This window comes from Oncorhynchus keta, unplaced genomic scaffold (genome assembly GCF_023373465.1).
Source record: "Oncorhynchus keta strain PuntledgeMale-10-30-2019 unplaced genomic scaffold, Oket_V2 Un_contig_7840_pilon_pilon, whole genome shotgun sequence".
Lineage (NCBI taxonomy): Eukaryota > Metazoa > Chordata > Actinopteri > Salmoniformes > Salmonidae > Oncorhynchus > Oncorhynchus keta.
In genome coordinates this window covers 70,001-87,316 of record NW_026289708.1, presented here as the reverse complement: position 1 = coordinate 87,316, position 17,316 = coordinate 70,001, and the positions used below count along the sequence as shown (strand labels likewise).

At 48.5% G+C, this 17,316-nt stretch overlaps 1 pseudogene; it reads left to right on the top strand.

The window, feature by feature from the left end:
* The window catches only part of LOC118381878 (phosphatidylinositol 3,4,5-trisphosphate 5-phosphatase 2A-like), a 53,910-nt pseudogene that overhangs the window by 24,470 nt on the left and 12,124 nt on the right, over window positions 1–17,316 (top strand).

Here is a 17,316-nt window from a genome sequence, read left to right as displayed (position 1 = left end):
GGGAATAAGGTGTTGTTAGGGATGTTCCCATTGGGGAATAAGGTGTTGTTAGGGATGTTCCCATTGGGGAATAAGGTGTTGTTAGGGATGTTCCCGTTGGGGAATAAGGTGTTGTTAGGGATGTTCCCATTGGGGAATAAGGTGTTGTTAGGGATGTTCCCATTGGGGAATAAGGTGTTGTTAGGGATGTTCCCGTTGGGGAATAAGGTGTTGTTGGGGAATAAGGTGTTAGGGATGTTCTCGTTGGGGAATAAGGTGTTGTTGGGGAATAAGGTGTTGTTAGGGATGTTCCCGTTGGGGAATAAGGTGTTGTTGGGGAATAAGGTGTTGTTGGGGAATAAGGTGTTAGGGATGTTCTCGTTGGGGAATAAGGTGTTGTTGGGGAATAAGGTGTTGTTAGGGATGTTCCCGTTGGGGAATAAGGTGTTGTTGGGGAATAAGGTGTTAGGGATGTTCTCGTTGGGGAATAAGGTGGCGGTAGGGATGGTCCCGTTGGGGAATAAGATGTTGTTAAGGCTTGTCCCGTTGTGGAATAAGGCGTTGTTAGGGATGGTCCCGTTGGGGGATGAGGTGGCGGTAGGGATGGTCCTGTTGGGAATAAGGCGTTGATAGGGATGGTCCCGTTGGGGGATAAGGTGGAGGTAGGGATGGTCCTGTTGGGGAATAAGGCGTTGATAGGGATGGTCCCGTTGGGGGATAAGGTGGAGGTAGGGATGGTCCGGTTGGGGGATAAGATGGCGGTAGGGATGGTCCGGTTGGGGGATGAGGTGGCGGTAGGGATGGTCCCGTTGGGGGATAAGATGGCGGTAGGGATGGTCCGGTTGGGGGATAAGGTGGCGGTAGGGATGGTCCTGTTGGGGAATAAGGCGTTGATAGGGATGGTCCCGTTGGGGGATAAGGTGGAGGTAGGGATGGTCCGGTTGGGGGATAAGATGGCGGTAGGGATGGTCCGGTTGGGGGATGAGGTGGCGGTAGGGATGGTCCCGTTGGGGGATAAGGTGGCGGTAGGGATGGTCCGGTTGGGGGATAAGATGGCGGTAGGGATGGTCCGGTTGGGGATGAGGTGGCGATAGGGATGGTCCCGTTGGGGGATAAGGTGGCGGTAGGGATGGTCCCGTTGGGGGATGAGGTGGCGATAGGGATGGTCCCGTTGGGGATAAGGTGGCGGTAGGGATGGTCCGGTTGGGGGATGAGGTGGCGGTAGGGATGGTCCGGTTGGGGGATAAGATGGCGGTAGGGATGGTACGGTTGGGGGATGAGGTGGCGGTAGGGATGGTCCCGTTGGGGGATAAGATGGCGGTAGGGATGGTACGGTTGGGGGATGAGGTGGCGGTAGGGATGGTCCGGTTGGGGGATGAGGTGGCGGTAGGGATGGTCCCGTTGGGGGATAAGGAGCTTGATCTGAGAAGCAGCCTGGTAGAATGGTTGGGTTTACTCCTGAGGTTAACTTCCATGTCACTCTGTTCTGCTCTCCTGGGTTCTAGATCGCGGTCCAGACTCTGTGGAACATTAAGATAGCGGTGCTGGTGAAACCAGAACATGAAAACCGCATCAGTCATGTGGGAGTGTCCAGTGTTAAAACGGGTATTGCTAATACGCTGGGTAAGATCTCACTCTCGCACTCTCTCACACTAACAAACAATTCACTATATTCAAGCTGTATGTTTGTTGTTTCTTGTTGCTAGGTAACAAAGGGGCAGTGGGCGTGTCTTTCATGTTTAATGGAACTTCCTTCGGCTTTGTGAACTGTCACCTGACATCAGGCAACGAAAAGATCGGCAGGTACGCAGACACTCCTCTTCTGCATTCAAATGTAAAACTATACAGTATCACTCATTATTTGAAGTTTGACAGGACATATTAGCAGCAAACTCACTGAGGTCATAAGTAGTGTACTAAACAGGGATAGGGTGCTCTTCACCACTCTTCCTTCCCTGACCCCTGCAGGAGGAACCAGAACTACCTGGATATCCTGCGGCTGCTCTCTCTAGGAGATAAACAGCTGAGCTCCTTTGACATCTCTCTACGCTTCACACACCTCTTCTGGCTGGGAGACCTCAACTACAGGCTGGACATGGACATACAGGTACCATAACACACACAGAAACCCATGGACACACACACACACACACACACACACACAAGGAGACACATGCACAAACACACGCATGGATGCAGGCACACACACCCTCTCTCTCACTCTCTGTCTCGCTTTCTGTCCCTCTCGCTTTCTCTGTCTCGCTTTCTCTGTCTCTCTCGCTTTCTCTGTCTATCTCACTCTCTCTCGCTTTCTCTGTCTATCTCACTCTCTCTCGCTTTCTCTGTCTCTCTCGCTTTCTGTTGTTCTCGCTTTCTGTCATTCTCGCTTTCTCTGTCTCTGTCTTTCTCTCTCTCTTGCTTTCTGTCTTTCTCGCTTTCTCTGTCTTTCTCGCTTTCTCTGTCTCTTGCTTTCTGTCTTTCTCTGTCTCTCTTGCTTTCTCTGTCTCTCTCGCTTTCTGTCTTTCTCGCTTTCCCTCTTCCCCAACTGTCTCTCTCGCTCTCTCTCTCGCTTTCTCTGTCTCTCTCGCTTTCTCTGTCTCTCTCGCTTTCTCTGTCTCTCTCGCTCTCTCTGTCTCTCTCTCTCTGTCTCTCTCGCTTTCTGTCTCTCTGTCTCTCTCTTTTTCTCTCTCGCTTTCTGTCTCTCTCGCTCTCTCTCTCTCTCTCTGTCTCTCTCTGTCTCTCTCGCTTTCTGTCTTTCTGTCTCTCTCGCTATCTGTCTCTCTCTGTCTCTCGCTTTCTCTGTCTCTCTCGCTTTCTGTCTCTCTCTGTCTTTCTCTGTCTTTCTCTGTCTCTCTCTGTCTCTCTCGCTTTCTGTCTCTCTCGCTTTCTGTCTCTCTCGCTTTCTGTCTCTCTCTGTCTCTCTCGCTTTCTGTCTCTCTCGGTCTCTCTCGCTTTCTGTCTCTCTGTCTCTCTCTGTCTCTCTCTGTCTTTCTGTCTCTCTCGCTTTCTCTGTCTCTCTCTGTCTCTCTCGCTTTCTCTGTCTCTCTCTGTCTTTCTCTGTCTCTCTCGCTTTCTGTCTCTCGCTTTCTGTCTCTCGCTTTCTGTCTCTATCTTTTCTCTCTCGCTTTCCGTCTCTCTGTCTCTCTGTCTCTCTCGCTTTCTCTGTCTCTCTCGCTTTCTGTCTCTCTCGCTTTCTCTGTCTCTCTCGCTTTCTCTGTCTCTCTCGCTTTCTGTCTCTCTCTCTCTCGCTTTCTCTGTCTCTCTCACTTTCTGTCTCTCTATGTCTCTCTGTCTCTCTCTCACTTTCTGTCTCTCTATGTCTGTCTCTCTCGCTTTCTCTCTCTCTCTGTCTCTCTCGCTTTCTGTCTCTCGCTTTCTGTCTCTCTGTCTCTCGCTTTCTGTCTCTCTGTCTCTATCTTTTTCTCTCTCTCTCTGTCTCGCTCAGGAGATCCTGAACTACATCAACAGGAAAGAGTTTGATCCTTTGCTGAAGGTGGACCAGCTCAACCAGGAGAGAGAGAAGAACAAGGTGTTCCTACGCTTTGGTCAGTTACACACACACACACACACACACACACACACACACACACACACTCCTTCCCCTCATTGTCTATGCACTCTGCTGTACTCTGTGAAAGACTGTTGTAATGTGTGTTTGTGTGTCCTCTGGTACAGCGGAGGAGGAGATATCCTACCCACCCACCTACCGTTATGAACGCGGGTCGAGAGATACATACGTGTGGCAGAAACAGAAGGCCACAGGGGTACACACACTCACTCATTCACTCACTCACTCACACACACACACACACACACACTCACATAGAGCCATTATTCTCGTGAATTTTCTAGACTTTTTGGGGAGTAAACACCTAACTCAGTAAAGTGGTAATCAGCAGTAGAAACAATAAAGAAGTATGTTCTCCTGTTTCAGTAAGAGGCTGAGGCTGGAGAAACTCTCAAAACCACAGAGATGTGGATGCAAGGACTGACAATCCATGATATCAACATTATAGTTTTAACCATATTTTGAGGCGATGTAGTGTATGTTTACATTTACTTGAACAAACATAGTAAAAACAAGCTTATATTTTGGGTTCTGATGGAGTGTGACAGTTAAACTGAGACATTTCTTACTTATATTCTTCAACAATCAATGAGAACACATCATACGTTTTGAAGTACGAAAATGGATGCCCTTTTCAGCCCAACCGCTGATTGCCCCTTTTCAGCCCAACCGCTGATTGCCCCTTTTCAGCCCAACTGCTGATTGCCCTTTTCAGCCCAACCGCTGATTGCCCCTTTTCAGCCCAACTGCTGATTGCCCCTTTTCAGCCCAACCGCTGATTGCCCCTTTTCAGCCCAACTGCTGATTGCCCCTTTTCAGCCCAACCGCTGATTGCCCTTTTCAGCCCAACTGCTGATTGCCCCTTTTCAGCCCAACCGCTGATTGCCCCTTTTCAGCCCAACTGCTGATTGCCCCTTTTCAGCCCAACCGCTGATTGCCCCTTTTCAGCCCAACCGCTGATTGCCCCTTTTCAGCCCAACTGCTGATTGCCCCTTTTCAGCCCAACCGCTGATTGCCCCTTTCAGCCCAACTGCTGATTGCCCCTTTTCAGCCCAACCGCTGATTGCCCCTTTTCAGCCCAACCGCTGATTGCCCCTTTTCAGCCCAACTGCTGATTGCCCCTTTTCAGCCCAACCGCTGATTGCCCCTTTTCAGCCCAACTGCTGATTGCCCCTTTTCAGCCCAACCGCTGATTGCCCCTTTTCAGCCCAACCGCTGATTGCCCCTTTTCAGCCCAACTGCTGATTGCCCCTTTTCAGCCCAACTGCTGATTGCCCCTTTTCAGCCCAACTGCTGATTGCCCCTTTTCAGCCCAACTGCTGATTGCCCCTTTTCAGCCCAACCGCTGATTGCCCCTTTTCAGCCCAACTGCTGATTGCCCCTTTTCAGCCCAACTGCTGATTGCCCCTTTTCAGCCCAACTGCTGATTGCCCCTTTTCAGCCCAACTGCTGATTGCCCCTTTTCAGCCCAACTGCTGATTGCCCCTTTTCAGCCCAACTGCTGATTGCCCCTTTCAGCCCAACTGCTGATTGCCCTTTTCAGCCCAACTGCTGATTGCCCCTTTTCAGCCCAACTGCTGATTGCCCCTTTTCAGCCCAACTGCTGATTGCCCCTTTTCAGCCCAACTGCTGATTGCCCTTTTCAGCCCAACCGCTGATTGCCCCTTTTCAGCCCAACTGCTCATTGCCCCTTTTCAGCCCAACTGCTGATTGCCCCTTTTCAGCCCAACTGCTCATTGCCCCTTTTCAGTCCAACTGCTGATTGCCCCTTTTCAGTCCAACTGCTGATTGCCCCTTTTCAGCCCAACTGCTGATTGCCCCTTTTCAGTCCAACTACTCATTGCCCTTTTCAGCCCAACTGCTGATTGCCCCTTTTCAGCCCAACTGCTGATTGCCCCTTTTCAGCCCAACTGCTGATTGCCCCTTTTCAGTCCAACTGCTCATTGCCCCTTTTCAGCCCAACTGCTGATTGCCCCTTTTCAGCCCAACTGCTGATTGCCCCTTTTCAGCCCAACCGCTGATTGCCCCTTTTCAGCCCAACTGCTGATTGCCCCTTTTCAGCCCAACCGCTGATTGCCCCTTTTCAGCCCAACTGCTGATTGCCCCTTTTCAGCCCAACTGCTGATTGCCCTTTTCAGCCCAACTGCTGATTGCCCCTTTTCAGCCCAACTGCTGATTGCCCCTTTTCAGCCCAACTGCTGATTGCCCCTTTTCAGCCCAACTGCTGATTGCCCCTTTTCAGCCCAACTGCTGATTGCCCCTTTTCAGCCCAACTGCTGATTGCCCCTTTTCAGCCCAACTGCTGATTGCCCCTTTTCAGCCCAACTGCTGATTGCCCCTTTTCAGCCCAACTGCTGATTGCCCTTTTCAGCCCAACTGCTGATTGCCCCTTTTCAGCCCAACTGCTGATTGCCCCTTTTCAGCCCAACTGCTGATTGCCCCTTTTCAGCCCAACTGCTGATTGCCCTTTTCAGCCCAACTGCTGATTGCCCCTTTTCAGCCCAACTGCTGATTGCCCTTTTCAGCCCAACTGCTGATTGCCCTTTTCAGCCCCTTTTCAGCCCAACTGCTGATTGCCCCTTTTCAGCCCAACTGCTGATTGCCCCTTTTCAGCCCAACTGCTGATTGCCCCTTTTCAGCCCAACCGCTGATTGCCCCTTTTCAGCCTAAAATAGCATTTTAACAAATTCAGGACAAAGTACTGCCATTTCACACACAAATATACACACACACGCGTGTGCGAGCGAGCGCATACACACAGGCTCAGATGGAGAGATCTCTGGTCACGCTCATCTCTCTTCTTTCTCTCCCTCTCAGATGAGGACTAACGTCCCCTCTTGGTGTGACAGGATCCTATGGAAGTCTTACCCTGAGACTCACATTGTCTGTAACTCCTATGGTGAGTCCCTGCATCTTCAACAACTCTGTACAACAAAGAGTTGGTCTGTTTTGGAATGAGTGGCCAGTAATAAACTGGTCCTGAACATCTCTAAAAATAAGAGTATTTGGTACAAATCATTCCTTAAGTTCAGGACCTCAGCTGAATCTGGTAATGAATGGTGTGGCTGTTGAACAAGTTGAGGAGACTATTACTTGGTGTTACCTTAGATTGTAAACTGTCATGGTCAAAACACATCGATTCAATGGTTGTAAAGATGGTGAGACGTCTGTCTGTAGTAAAGAGATGCTCTGCTTTTTGACACCACACTCCACAAAGCAAGTCCTATTCTGAAACCCTCCTAAGTTCTGCAGGCTCTAGTTTCCTCTTATTTTGATTATTGTCCAGCCGTGTGGTCCAGTGCTGCAAGGAAAGACCTAGTTAAGCTGCAGTTGGTCCAGAACAGAGCGACACGTCTTGCCCTTCATTGTAATCAGAGGGCTGATGTAAATACTATACATGTCAGTCTCTCTTGGCTCAGAGTTGAGGAGAGACTGACTGCATCACTTGTTATTTTTATGAGAAACATAAACTCATAAACATAAACATAAACATAAACTCTTCTGTCCTGTGTGCCTTTAATGTTTTTTGATGTAGTTCTGTTCTTGTCTATTAATGTTCTGTATTATGTTTCATGGTTCATGTTTTGTGTTGGACCCCAGAAAGAGTAGCTGCTGCTTTTGGAACAGCTAATTGCTGTTGAAATACCAAATACCTTTATTTTTTAAATTTTTTATATTTTTTAAATGAAATCATTGTTTCCCTCTCAGGCTGTACAGATGACGTGGTGACCAGTGACCACTCCCCAGTGTTTGGTACATTTGAGGTGGGGGTCACCTCACAGTTCGTCTCCAAGAAAGGTATGGCCACTCACTGTGATGACTAGACAAGGGGGTTGATTATCTCACTATAACCCAAGGGTTTTAAACGTTGTTTCTCTCCCTGTCTCTCGCTCTCTCTCTCTCTCTCCAGGTCTGCCTAAGTCCTCTGAACAGGCCTATATAGAGTTTGAGAATATTGAGGCCATAGTGAAGACGGCCAGCAGAACCAAGTTCTTTATAGAGTTCTACTCTACCTGCCTGGAGGGTGAGACACACATGCACACACACACATGCACACACACACATGCACGCACACACATGCACGCACACACATGCACGCGCACACACACACACACACACACACACACACACACACACACACACACACACACACACACACACACACACACACACACACACACACACACACACACAAAGTTCTACTCTAGAGACTTAATGACATTTTATTTCCACACTCCCTCTCTCTCCACACTCCCTCTCTCCACACTTCCTCTCTCCCTCTCTCCACACTTCCTCTCTCCTTCTCTCTCTCTACACTTCCTCTCTCCTTCTCTCTCCACACTCCCTCTCTCCACACTTCCTCTCTCCTTCTCTCTCCACACTTCCTCTCCTCCTTCTCTCTCCTTCTCTCTCCACACTTCCTCTCTCCTTCTCTCTCTCCACACTCCCCTCTCTCTCCACACTCCCTCTCTCTCTCCACACCCTCTCTCTCCTACTCCTCTCTCTCACACTTCCTCTCTCCTCTCTCTCCACACTCTCTCTCCACACTCTCTCTCCACACTCCCTCCTCTCCACTCTCCCTCTCTCCACTCTCCCTCTCTCTCCTCTCCCTCTCTCTCCTCTCCCTCTCTCTCCCACACTCCCTCTCTCTCTCCACACTCCTCTCTCTCTACCCTTCCTCTCTCCCTCTCTCTCCACACTCCCCTCTCTCCTTCTCTCTCCACACTCCCTCTCTCCTTCTCTCTCCCCTCTCCACACTCCCTCTCTCCACACTCCCTCTCTCTCCACCTCCCTCTCTCTCCACACTCCCTCTCTCTCTACCCTTCCTCTCTCCTCTCTCTCCACACTCCCTCTCTCCTTCTCTCTCCCTCTCTCCACACTCTCTCTCTCTCACACTCCCTCTCTCCCTCTCTCTCCACTCCCTCTCTCTCTCCACACTCCCTCTCTCTCTCCACTCCCTCTCTCTCTCCACACTCTCTCTCTCTCTCCACACTCCCTCTCTCCCTCTCTCTCCACACTCCCTCTCTCCTCTCTCACACTCTCTCTCTCTCTCCACACTCCCTCTCTCTCCACACTCCCTCTCCTCCTTCTCTCTCCACACTCCTTCTCTCTCCACACTCCTTCTCTCTCCACACTCCTTCTCTCTCACTCCCTCACTCCTTCTCTCTCCACACTCCTTCTCTCTCCACACTCCTTCTCTCTCCACACTCCTTCTCTCCACACTCCTTCTCTCTCCACACTCCCTCTCTCTCTCCACACTCCCTCTCTCTCCACACTCCCTCTCTCTCTCACACCTCTCTCTCTCCACACTCCTTCTCTCTCTCCACACTCCTTCTCTCCTTCGCTCTCCACTGTCCTTCTCTCTCCACTGTCCTTCTCTCTCCACTGTCCTTCTCTCTCCACACTCCCTCTCTCTCTCCACACTCCCTCTCTCTCTCACTCCCTCTCTCTCTCCACACTCCCTCTCTCTCTCCACACTCCCTCTCTCTCTCCACACTCCCTCTCTCTCTCTCTCCACACTCCCTCTCTCCTCTCTCTCTACACTTCCTCTCTCCCTCTCTCTCTACACTTCCTCTCTCCCTCTCTCTCTACACTTCCTCTCCCTCTCTCTCTACACTTCCTCTCTCCTCTCTCTCCACACTTCCTCTCTCCCTCTCTCCACACTTCCTCTCTCCCTCTCTCTTCTCCTCTCTCTCCACACTCCTCTCTCTCTACACTTCCTCTCTCCCTCTCTCTCTACACTTCCTCTCCCTCTCTCTACACTTCCTCTCTCCCTCTCTCTACTTCCTCTCTCCCTCTCTCTCTACACTTCCTCTCTCCCTCTCTCTCTACACTTCCTCTCTCCTCTCTCTCTACACTTCCTCTCTCCCTCTCTCTCTACACTTCCTCTCTCCTCTCTCTCCACACTTCCTCTCTCCCTCCCTCCACACTTCCTCTCCCCTCTCTCTCCACACTTCCTCTCTCCCTCTCTCTCCACACTTCCTCTCTCCCTCTTCTCTCCACTCTCTCTCTCCACACTCCCTCTCCACACTCCCCTCTCTCCACACTCCCTCTCTCTCTCACACTCCCTCTCTCTCTCCACACTCCCTCTCTCTCCACACTCCCTCTCTCTCTCCACACTCCTCTCTCTCTCCACACTCCCTCTCTCTCTCCTCTCTCCTTCTCTCTCCACACTCCCTCTCTCTCTCCACACTCCCTCTCTCGCTCCACACCCTCTCTCCGTAGAGTTTAAGAAGAGTTATGAGAATGACAGTCAAAGCAGTGACAACGTCAACTTCCTGCGTGTGGGCTGGTCCAATAAGCAGCTGACCACCCTGAAGCCCCTCCTCTCTGAGATAGAATATCTCCAGGACCAACACCTGCTGCTCACCGTCAAATCACTAGATGGATACGAGTCTTATGGTACAACTGTCTGTCTGTCTGTTTGTGTTCTGTCTCCAAGTGTGTGTGTTTCAGGGTTTCCTTAAGAAATATTTGACCAGCAGCATTTTAATTTACTCGACATTTTGAGAAATTTACTGGACCCATATGCATTGGGTGCACAACCTGATTAGTGCTCAGAAACACACAAATCACATTTACATGATGGTCATTCATATTAACACAACCTGATTAGTGCTCAGAAACACAGAAATCACATTTACATGATGGTCATTCATATTAACACAACCTGATTAGTGCTCAGAAACACAGAAATCACATTTACATGATGGTCATTCATATTAACACAACCTGATTAGTGCTCAGAAACACAGAAATCACATTTACATGATGGTCATTCATATTAACACAACCTGATTAGTGCTCAGAAACACAGAAATCACATTTACATGATGGTCATTCATATTAACACAACCTGATTAGTGCTCAGAAACACAGAAATCACATTTACATGATGGTCATTCATATTAACACAACCTGATTAGTGCTCAGAAACACAGAAATCACATTTACATGATGGTCATTCATATTAACACAACCTGATTAGTGCTCAGAAACACAGAAATCACATTTACATGATGGTCATTCATATTAACACAACCTGATTAGTGCTCAGAAACACAGAAATCACATGTACATTCCTCCAGACGGTACTAGTTCCTCCAGACGGTTCTAGTTCCCCAGACGGTACTAGTTCCCCAGACGGTACTAGTTCCCCAGACTGTACTAGTTCCCCAGACGGTAGTAGTTCCTCCAGTCGGTACTAGTTCCCCAGACGGTACTAGTTCCCCCAGACGGTACTAGTTCCCCAGACGGTACTAGTTCCCCAGACGGTACTAGTTCCCCCAGACGGTACTAGTTCCTCCAGACGGTACTAGTTCCCCTGACGGAACTAGTTCCCCCTGACGGTAATAGTTCCCCCAGACGGTACTAGTTCCCCCAGGCGGTACTAGTTCCCCCAGGCGGTACTAGTTCCTCCAGAGAGTTCCTCCAGACGATACTAGTTCCTCCAGACGATACTAGTTCCTCCAGACGGTAACTACAACAGTACTAGTTCCTCCAGACGGTACTAGGTTACTATAGACGGTACTAGTTCCTCCAGACGGTACTAGTTCCTCCAGGCTGCATCAGGAAATTCTAATGAGCCTTGTGATTGGTAAAAAAAAATGTGCAGTTGTCTTTCTCTCCCTGCGGGGACAGTCAAGTCATTGGGATCAAGGCTCGCTATCTGAAAATAAAGTTGTCTCGCTCAAACACTATAGGCTTAGGTCGATTACTGCAACATTGAAATGTACAGAGATGTATCTGAAATGCAGCCAAACACATCAACAACCGTTGTTTTATATAGCTTAATAACAAGACAGTACTAGTTCCTCCAGACGGTACTAGTTCCTCCAGACGGTACTAGTTCCCCCAGACGGTACTAGTTCCTCCAGACGGTACTAGTTCCTCCAGACGGTACTAGTTCCTCCTGACGGTACTAGTTCCTCCTGACGGTACTAGTTCCTCCAGACGGTACTAGTTCCTCCAGACGGTACTAGTTCCCCCAGACGGTACTAGTTCCCCCAGACGGTACTAGTTCCTCCAGACGGTACTAGTTCCTCCAGACGGTACTAGTTCCTTCAAAGAGTTCCTCCAGACGGTACTAGTTCCTCCTGACGGTACTAGTTCCCCCTGACGGTACTAGTTCCTCCTGACGGTACTAGTTCCTCCTGACGGTTCTAGTTCCTCCTGATGGTACTAGTTCCTCCAGACGGTACTAGTTCCTCCAGACAGTAACTACAACATTACTAGTTCCTCCAGACGGTACTAGTTCCTCCAGAGTTCCTCCAGACGGTACTAGTTCCCCCAGGCGGTACTAGTTCCTCCAGACGGTACTAGTTCCCCAGACGGTACTAGTTCCTCCAGACGGTACTAGTTCCCCAGCGAGTTCCTCCAGATGGTACTAGTTCCTCCAGACAGTAACTACAACAGTACTAGTTCCTCCAGACAATACTATACTGTATGGTACAGCCATAAAATAACTACCCTGGTCGGTTTAGTGGGCTTTGACACTCTTATGTAGGTGTTATAACCAGCCATATAGTAACTACCCTGGTAGGTTTAGTGGGCTTTGACACTCTTATGTAGGTATATATAGTAACTACCCTGGTAGGTTTAGTGGGCTTTGACACTCTTATGTAGGTATATATAGTAACTACCCTGGTAGGTTTAGTGGGCTTTGACACTCTTATGTAGGTATATATAGTAACTACCCTGGTAGGTTTAGTGGGCTTTGACACTCTTATGTAGGTATATATAGTAACTACCCTGGTAGGTTTAGTGGGCTTTGACACTCTTATGTAGGTATATATAGTAACTACCCTGGTAGGTTTAGTGGGCTTTGACACTCTTATGTAGGTATATATAGTAACTACCCTGGTAGGTTTAGTGGGCTTTGACACTCTTACGTAGGTATATATAGTAACTAACCTGGTAGGTTTAGTGAGCTTTGACACTCTTATGTAGGTGTTATAACCAGCCATATAGTAACTACCCTGGTAGGTTTAGTGGGTTTTGACACTCTTATGTAGGTATATATAGTAACTACCCTGGTAGGTTTAGTGGGCTTTGACACTCTTACGTAGGTATATATAGTAACTAACCTGTTAGGTTTAGTGGGCTTTGACACTCTTATGTAGGTGTTATATAGTAACTAACCTGGTAGGTTTAGTGGGCTTTGACACTCTTATGTAGGTATATATAGTAACTACCCTGGTAGGTTTAGTGGGCTTTGACACTCTGATGTAGGTATATATAGTAACTACCCTGGTAGGTTTAGTGGGCTTTGACACTCTGATGTAGGTATATATAGTAACTACCCTGGTAGGTTTAGTGGGCTTTGACACTCTTACGTAGGTATATATAGTAACTACCCTGGTAGGTTTAGTGGGTTTTGACACTCTTATGTAGGTATATATAGTAACTACCCTGGTAGGTTTAGTGGGCTTTGACACTCTTACGTAGGTATATATAGTAACTACCCTGGTAGGTTTAGTGGGCTTTGACACTCTTACGTAGGTATATATAGTAACTAACCTGGTAGGTTTAGTGGGCTTTGACACTCTTATGTAGGTGTTATATAGTAACTAACCTGGTAGGTTTAGTGGGCTTTGACACTCTTATGTAGGTATATATAGTAACTACCCTGGTAGGTTTAGTGGGCTTTGACACTCTTACGTAGGTGTTATAACCAGCCATAAAATAACTAACCTGGTTATTTTCATCCTGCGATGAAATGGGTCATTAAGATTCGACATATGTAATGTAAATGTTTGTTCCATAATGCGATTAGTGGAAAACACAAGTGACGGAGATGAAATGTATAGAGAGGGGAGATCTGAAGAGACAACAACTAACATGAAATGTATAGAGAGGGGAGATCTGAAGAGACAACAACTAACATGAAATGTATAGAGAGGGGAGATCTGAAGAGGCAACAACTAACATGAAATGTATAGAGAGGGGAGATCTGAAGAGACAACAACTAATATGAAATGTATAGAGAGGGGAGATCTGAAGAGGCAACAACTAACATGAAATGTATAGAGAGGGGAGATCTGAAGAGACAACAACTAATATGAAATGTATAGAGGGGAGATCTGAAGAGACAACAACTAACATGAAATGTATAGAGAGGGGAGATCTGAAGAGACAACAACTGACATGAAATGTATAGAGAGGGGAGATCTGAAGAGACAACAACTAACATGAAATGTATAGAGAGGGAGATCTGAAGAGGCAACAACTAATATGAAATGTATAGAGAGGGGGAGATCTGAAGAGGCAACAACTGACATGAAATGTATAGAGAGGGAGATCTGAAGAGGCAACAACTAACATGAAATGTATAGAGAGGGGAGATCTGAAGAGGCAACAACTAACATGAAATGTATAGAGAGGGAGATCTGAAGAGGCAACAACTAACATGAAATGTATAGAGAGGGGAGATCTGAAGAGGCAACAACTGACATGAAATGTATAGAGAGGGAGATCTGAAGAGGCAACAACTAACATGAAATGTATCGAGATGAATATATCTGTTTGAAATGTATAGAGGGGGAGATCTGAAGAGGCAACAACTAACATCAATCAATCAATCAATCAATCAAATTTGATTTATATAGCCCTTCGTACATCAGCTGATATCTCAAAGTGCTGTACAGAAACCCAGCCTAAAACCCCAAACAGCAAGCAATGCAATGGAGTAGAAGCACGGTGGCTAGGAAAACTCCCTAGAAAGGCCAAAACCTAGGAAGAAACCTAGAGAGGAACCAGGCTATGTGGGGTGGTCAGTCCTCTTCTGGCTGTGCCGGGTGGAGATTATAACCGAACATGGCCAAGATGTTCAAATGTTCATAAATGAATAATAATAAGGCAGAACAGTTGAAACTGGAGCAGCAGCACAGTCAGGTGGACTGGGGACAGCAAGGAGTCATCATGTCAGGTCGTCCTGGGGCACGGTCCTTGGGCTCAAGTCCTCCGAGAGAGAGAAAGAAAGAGAGAATTTGAGAGAGCATATGTGGGTGGCCAGTCCTCTTCTGGCTGTGCCGGGTGGAGATTATAACAGAACATGGCCAAGATGTTCAAATGTTCATAAATGACCAGCATGGTCAAATAATAGTAAGGCAGAACAGTTGAAACTGGAGCAGCAGCATGGCCAGGTGGACTGGGGACAGCAAGGAGTCATCATGTCAGGTAGTCCTGGGGCATGGTCCTAGGGCTCAGGTCAGTTGAAACTGGAGCAGCAGCATGGCCAGGTGGACTGGGGACAGCAAGGAGCCATCATGTCAGGTAGTCCTGGGGCATGGTCCTAGGGCTCAGGTCCTCCGAGAGAGAGAAAGAAATAAGGAGAGAATTAGAGAACGCACACTTAGATTCACACAGGACACCGAATAGGACTGAGAATTACTCAGATATAACAAACTGACCCTAGCCCCGACACAAACTACTGCAGCATAAATACTGGAGGCTGAGACAGGAGGGCTCAGGAGACACTGTGGCCCCATCCGAGGACACCCCGGACAGGGCCAAACAGGAAGGATAATACCCCACCCACTTTGCCAAAGCACAGCCCCCACACCACTAGAGGGATATCTTCAACCACCAACTTACCATCCTGAGACAAGGCTGAGTATAGCCCACAAAGATCTCCGCCACGGCACAACCTAAGGGGGGCGCCAACCCAGACAGGATGACCACAACAGTGAATCAACCCACTCAGGTGACGCACCCCCTGCAGGGACGGCATGAGAGAGCCCCAGTAAGCCAGTGACTCAGCCCCTGTAATAGGGTTAGAGGCAGAGAATCCCAGTGAAAGAGGGGAACTGGCCAGGCAGAGACAGCAAGGGCGGTTCTTTGCTCCAGAGCCTTTCCGTTCACCTTCACACTCCTGGGCCAGACTACACTCAATCATATGACCCACTGAAGAGATGAGTCTTCAGTAAAGACTTAAAGGTTGAGACCGAGTTTGTGTCTCTGACATGGGTAGGCAGACCGTTCCATAAAAATGGAGCTCTATAGGAGAAAGCCCTGCCTCCAGCTGTTTGCTTTGAAATTCTAGGGACAATTAGGAGGCCTGCGTCTTGTGACCGTAGCGTACGTGTAGGTATGTACGGCAGGACCAAATCAGAAACATGAAATGTATAGAGAGGGGAGATCTGAAGAGGCAACAACTAACATGAAATGTATAGAGAGGGGAGATCTGAAGAGGCAACAACTGACATGAAATGTATAGAGAGGGGAGATCTGAAGAGGCAACAACTAACATGAAATGTATCGAGAGATGAATATATCTGTTTGAAATGTATAGAGGGGAGATCTGAAGAGGCAACAACTAACATCAATCAATCAATCAATCAATCAAATTTGATTTATATAGCCCTTCGTACATCAGCTGATATCTCAAAGTGCTGTACAGAAACCCAGCCTAAAACCCCAAACAGCAAGCAATGCAATGGAGTAGAAGCACGGTGGCTAGGAAAAACTCCCTAGAAAGGCCAAAACCTAGGAAGAAACCTAGAGAGGAACCAGGCTATGTGGGTGGTCAGTCCTCTTCTGGCTGTGCCGGGTGGAGATTATAACAGAACATGGCCAAGATGTTCAAATGTTCATAAATGAATAATAATAAGGCAGAACAGTTGAAACTGGAGCAGCAGCACAGTCAGGTGGACTGGGGACAGCAAGGAGTCATCATGTCAGGTCGTCCTGGGGCACGGTCCTTGGGCTCAAGTCCTCCGAGAGAGAGAAAGAAAGAGAGAATTTGAGAGAGCATATGTGGGGTGGCCAGTCCTCTTCTGGCTGTGCCGGTGGAGATTATAACAGAACATGGCCAAGATGTTCAAATGTTCATAAATGACCAGCATGGTCAAATAATAGTAAGGCAGAACAGTTGAAACTGGAGCAGCAGCATGGCCAGGTGGACTGGGGACAGCAAGGAGTCATCATGTCAGGTAGTCCTGGGGCATGGTCCTAGGGCTCAGGTCAGTTGAAACTGGAGCAGCAGCATGGCCAGGTGGACTGGGGACAGCAAGGAGCCATCATGTCAGGTAGTCCTGGGGCATGGTCCTAGGGCTCAGGTCCTCCGAGAGAGAGAAAGAAATAAGGAGAGAATTAGAGAACGCACACTTAGATTCACACAGGACACCGAATAGGACTGGAGAATTACTCCAGATATAACAAACTGACCCTAGCCCCCCGACACAAACTACTGCAGCATAAATACTGGAGGCTGAGACAGGAGGGCTCAGGAGACACTGTGGCCCCATCCGAGGACACCCCGGACAGGGCCAAACAGGAAGGATAATACCCCACCCACTTTGCCAAAGCACAGCCCCACACCACTAGAGGGATATCTTCAACCACCAACTTACCATCCTGAGACAAGGCTGAGTATAGCCCACAAAGATCTCCGCCACGGCACAACCCAAGGGGGGCGCCAACCCAGACAGGATGACCACAACAGTGAATCAACCCACTCAGGTGACGCACCCCCTGCAGGGACGGCATGAGAGAGCCCCAGTAAGCCAGTGACTCAGCCCCTGTAATAGGGTTAGAGGCAGAGAATCCCAGTGGAAAGAGGGGAACTGGCCAGGCAGAGACAGCAAGGGCGGTTCTTTGCTCCAGAGCCTTTCCGTTCACCTTCACACTCCTGGGCCAGACTACACTCAATCATATGACCCACTGAAGAGATGAGTCTTCAGTAAAGACTTAAAGGTTGAGACCGAGTTTGTGTCTCTGACATGGGTAGGCAGACCGTTCCATAAAAATGGAGCTCTATAGGAGAAAGC